This window comes from Pyxicephalus adspersus, chromosome 2 (genome assembly GCF_032062135.1).
Source record: "Pyxicephalus adspersus chromosome 2, UCB_Pads_2.0, whole genome shotgun sequence".
NCBI lineage: Eukaryota > Metazoa > Chordata > Amphibia > Anura > Pyxicephalidae > Pyxicephalus > Pyxicephalus adspersus.
In genome coordinates, this window is record NC_092859.1 from 69,500,689 (window position 1) to 69,506,254 (window position 5,566).

At 42.0% G+C, this 5,566-nt stretch overlaps 1 protein-coding gene across 1 annotated transcript in view; it reads right to left on the bottom strand.

Moving 5' to 3' along the window:
* The window catches only part of LOC140323666 (vesicle transport protein SEC20-like), a 49,504-nt gene extending 48,750 nt beyond the window's left edge, over positions 1–754 (bottom strand). Inside the window, exon 1 of the mRNA XM_072400945.1 lies at positions 609–754. The gene's annotated coding sequence lies outside the window, so the exon portion shown is untranslated. The remainder of the gene's footprint in view (positions 1–608) is intronic.
* Positions 755–5,566: the final 4,812 nt, after the last annotated feature.

Here is a 5,566-nt window from a genome sequence, read left to right on the forward strand (position 1 = left end):
CCCCAGCTAGGGCACCCCATCCCTCCATTACTAATCCCCAGCTAGATGCACCTCATCCCTCCATTACTAATCCCCATTACTGATCTCTGATCAGCTGATCTTTATACTTACCAGGGGCCAGCTGTACCCATGGCAGGGTGAAAGCAATACACCATACTATCATAGCCTTGATAATTCCCAGCCTGGCCATTCCTATGTAAATTCATATTAAGCAGAATTTCTAAGCTAAAATATTCTTTTACTAGAAGTCCCAGTTGGTCAGCTATATGTAGTCTTGTCCATGACTGACCATAAGGCAGTGTGTATGACAATGGTTGTGATGTCAGTGGGTGCATGGAGGTTACAGAACAGAGGCCAATATCCCCAACACAAATACACACACACAGCTTTCTGTCAATGGTGCACCACGCCCCCTACACCTGACAGCAGGCTGTCACCCAGCACACACATAGCCCTCCATCCTGGCAGTGTCAGGTGTGCTGTGATGACGAGTTCCCTGCCCTGTATACATCAGCTTGCCATGCGTGCCCTGTGCCCCCGTCCTGTGCCCCCTGTCCCACTTCAGGTGACCGCCCCGCCAACCCCGCCTGCATCCCATGCCTCCTCACCTGTCACTGGTAATTAGGAGAAGGCGTTCGGTGTGTTGGGTCAGCCGCTCTGCCGCTGTTGGTCACCCCCCCAGACAGTCTCCATGCTTTCTGCTTTGTTTTGTTTATTTCCTTCCTGACGGGTTCCCGGAAAGCGCGTGACTCCCCACCCATGTGACCCGCCACTGCACCAATCCGCTCCGCCTGGTACCCGAGCCCAGCCAATAGGCGCGCAGCTGTCAGGGGTGGAAATAAGTGGGGAGGGGGCGAGTCCCGATCAGGATGAGAGGGGCAGGAGCGAGCGCGAGGACGGCTTTACCCTGCTAATAATCCTTCCATACACTTTGCACCAGGGCACCAGCAATGCCTCGATCCTTACCTGGCACTGTGTGACTTAGGATCGCCAGGACACTTACTAGCTGGAGCCTTCTAGTCATAGCCATGCTGCTGATTGGGGTTAATTAGCAGATATCATACCCGATCTGCTCACATATGAGAAGGGGGATTCCCTTAGTGGGAGGGCTCACAGCTCATTCATTTCCATATTGAGGAGGAGGGCATACCAGCCAAAAGGAGATTTCTCTAGAAAGGCTGTGGGGGGCTAATGACATGATTCATATAGGTCAGTGTAACCTCTGAGGTCGCCTCCCTGATCCCTGACAGCGATTATTATCGCTCCAGTCTATTACAAGCTGTTCTGCCACTAGCACTGACAGGCAGCGATCAGCCAGTGCTGGGGAGGCTGCTGTCACCTGACCATAATATTGGGGCTGTGAACACGTGCTGCAAAATACCTGCAGACAGCCAGCAACATCATAGTAACAGCACACAATGTCCCATCCACCAATCAGCAGCACCAGTGCTGATTTCAAAGTCATGCACTTCTCCTTTTGTGAATAAACTCTTTATATAAAGGTGCTGAGTCACTCTCGGATTTTCTATGCCTGGAACAACTGGGTGGATAGGGATCATAGGTGATATATAGAAATCTCACCAACTTGATAATAATTTTACAATTATTTGCTTAGGGGTAGCATCATGCACAATTCTGCATTACCTGCAGCTCAATGGGAGGATGCTGCCATCAAATTTTCTGCAGGGCCCCAAACACAGGACCCTTGTTTATTATGTTAGTATACAGGAACCCGCAGAACAAATATTCCAAAAATATTCAGTTAATTTTAGGAATCATTACTATTGCGGGTTGTTAATGTGTTCCATTTCACACAATAAGGTGTGTGTACTATTTTTGCAATGGGGTGCCATCAAGTATGAATGGCATTGTAATGCACCCAATCAATACTAGAGCACAATGGTGTGAACCCAGCCTTCAATGAACATCTATGCTGTTCATAATATTAAAAAAAAAAAAACATTGTCACCAGGACAGGAAGTAAAGGGAAATCTTTCAGCAGAGGGATCTATGCCATGCATGTCCAGGAGGACTGAGACTAGAAGATCTTCCAAAGGTAGCTGTGTATCTCCACACTGGCCATGCAGTTTGGATCTGGTAGGAATGGGCAGGTTGTTTAAAAAACTTTGGGGTAGTAGGTTATAAGGAAATTATACAAAGGTATGGTGAGTCTTAAAGCTGTTTATTCCAGCCAATGTATAGATTGGTTCTGAGGTTGCAGAAAGCTTACTATTTCCTTGTGTAAGATGCCACATGTAGCTTTTCATCTGCAACAGGGGTGCTTCATTGTGGCCCCTTGTCAAATGTGCAAACATTGGTTCTTCATTGGTATGGAAAGAACCAGTGGGTCTTGTCCTAGCCATATTTTAAACATTGTCAAGAGGCTCCTTAACCTCCTTGCCGTTAAGCCCGACCTTCGTACAGGCTCAAAAAAGTTGCTCTTTTCGTTAAGCCCGAGATTTTCCCTACATTAAAATCCCCACTTACCCAGGTAAGTGGGGATTTTAATGTAGGGAAAATCTCGGTCCCCCTGTGCTCATCCAGCGTCGGGTTCGGGTTCCAGCGTCGTCCTTCGTCAATCGTCGGTCTCCGTTTCCAGCGTCGGGTGCCTTCTCGTATACCAGCGGGACCAGGTAAGAAGCCGGCCGGCATCTTGTGCTCCGCTAGCCGGCCGGCGGAACACAAGATGCCGGCCGGTTTCTCGTTCTCATTCCAGCGCCGGGTGATCTCTGAAACAAGAAGCCGTCCGGCAGAGGAAAAAAACAGCCGGCCGGCTTCTTGTGCGTGCGTGATGACGTCGGCGCGTGTGCGGGAAATTCAAATAGAAACTCATTCATTCATTTTGTATTGGATTCAATACAAACTCCTGTATTGAATCCAATACAAAATGATTCAAATAATTACAAAGTATATAATTGGTAAATTCAAACTGTCATTTTGTATTGGATTGAATACAAACTCCTGTATCCAATCCAATACAAAAAATAAAAAAAAAATAAAATAAAAGTAAATAACTTGGAAATTCAAATTTATATTTTGTATTTGATTGGATACAAACTTGCGTATCAAATCCAATACAAAAAATTAAAAAAAAAATAAAATAAAAGTAAATAACTTGCAAATTCCAATTCTTTTTTTGTATTGGATTGGATACAAACTCCCGTATGCAATCAAATACAAAATAATTCAAAACAAACCCCAATAAATACAGAAACAAAGTTTTAAAAATTGCCACTTATTCCCTGGATGGCTAGTGTGTAACACTGTGTCTTATCTTACCTTTGCTGATCTTCGCCTAATTTCCTTTAATTTTATTAAAAGTATTTTTTTTTTACATGATTGTGTGTTTCAAACATTTTTTATATTCATAATATCTACTAGAACCCTTGTTCGTACATATTTCTGTAAGTTACAGGTCTACCATTTAAAAAAAAATTTCATGAAAAACAGTGGATCACTTTTGGTACAGAAATCTAGACCTCAGTGTAATGCACAGGTGGTTAAAAACCAAAGCAGCTCCTGCTGTTATCCTTATGCCAGCAGTGTCCCCTGCAGACTAACCCATACAGCACCGCTCCTCTGAGTTGAATGACACCTACAGTCATTGAATCCCACTTTCTTCGAACTCAGGGCATCAAGGCTTCACCTCACTCTCTAGATTCACAGAAGGAATGCTGCAGAGCAAGTGCTAAGTCATTACAATGGGACCAAAGACCAGAGGTAAACTGTAATGAGTCCATAAGCTTAATTTAATAAGGAACACTTCTATTGTCTGTTGTCCTGCTGCTGGGAAATCTCATTATTTCCTGGAGCGGCATGGACATGAGTAAAGTAGTAAAAATGAAAAGAGCACTGTTCTTTTTTTATTCCTGTCTGTGAATCCCTGGTATGGATTTTCCCTTATTTTATGCCAGAAGTAAAAAAGAAATCTCCCCTATAGGACACAGACAGCAAAACATGTGATAGGAAGTTTAATCTCTCCTCTTTTAAAATAACTGGAGTTACACTTTAAGAGCTTCAAGAAAGTTTCATTTGCTAGATAAATGCAGTTACTAGATTAAAGAAGAATTCCAGACAAACAGTTAAATACGTTCATCAGTCCTGAGATTTACACAGTAGGGCCTATTTCCTTCTCCTGGTCAGCAACAATTTAATATTTCCTCATCTTCCCACCATAGGGCTGGACAAATATAAGAGAGGCAGTTCCAATAGGCTCATATCTCTGTCAGTCAGGCTTTTTCTTCTATAAGCATGCACATTTGCATACCCACATGGATCCTTATGATGCCTCTTCCACTTTTGTGCACTGACTACCAGCAGTAGGCATCCATCCCTATTTTAGATTACATACAGAGCTCCAATAAATTGTGTTTTTTAAATCTGCTGAGTTCAGCCATAAATTATTATTATAGTTTCAGAATTTCTTCTTGCATTTCCTGTACTAAAATGTAATCCAGTCCAAATCCACTCATAATATATTCATTAGCCATACCCACATACCCTAGGACCTGTCTCAGCTGACTTTTGATCACTTTTAGCTGGTTTGTAATTGAAATGCAAAAAACAGTCCAGTGCAAGTCAAAAGGAACTAATCTGTAGGTCAGATATTCCCTTTTTTATGTCTGAATTCCATAAAATGAGATAGCCCTTGCTATCTCCCCTTAAAGACAACCAATACAGGAGGGGAAGCTGGTGGCTGCCATTGATGACTTTCTGTAAATGTTGCCTGCCAGTCACGCTGGTCCATTTATATAATAAGGAAACGCAGATCTCTAAAATCAGCGAGTACATTCAGAGATCCTTATCTGTATGCTTGTTCTGGATCACTCAAATGATTACTGAATGATAGTCAGGCACCAAGCACTTTCAGAAGACAGACAACATATTACCACAGTGCAGGTTCCCTTGAAGGTTGATGCCTATTTATCTGGGTATGGCTGCCTAATATATTATACAATATACTTATAATAGGCAGATACAAAGTTTCAAAGACAGTTCTGATTATGTAGACTAATTTCAAACAAATATAATCATTTGAAAGGTGAAAGTATATATGGTCAGTGTAATTTTACCATTCATACTTAAACCTTGCGATACTCCCATGACTTGTGATTACCATGTTACAAACACATCTATTGTACTTGACCTTCGCAAAGAACATTGAGTGGTAATTATAGGCTAAGAAAACCAATGCCACTAATTCTTGATTTTTCTTATTCACTGCTTTATTCATACTGGGTAGTATTCTGTAATCAGTGTAATAAAAATAAAATTTAAACTGCACTTTTGATTGTTCCTTGTTAGTTTTGCATAGTGATAACGCTTGCTCTTTTTTTAGCAGCACAAGGCCATCTAAGGCTGCAGAACATGGAGGATGAATTTTATGAACACAATAGTAAAAACAAACTATACCAAGGACATAAATAAATAAGGACATTAAGGGACAGAAATATTCACAAATCTAGTCTTGTTTTATTTAAAACAATTTCTATACCTGTATGTGGGATAGCACAAAAGTCAAAATCCACTTTGCTTTTATTTGTTTTGTCTGCTGTCCGGGGGGGGG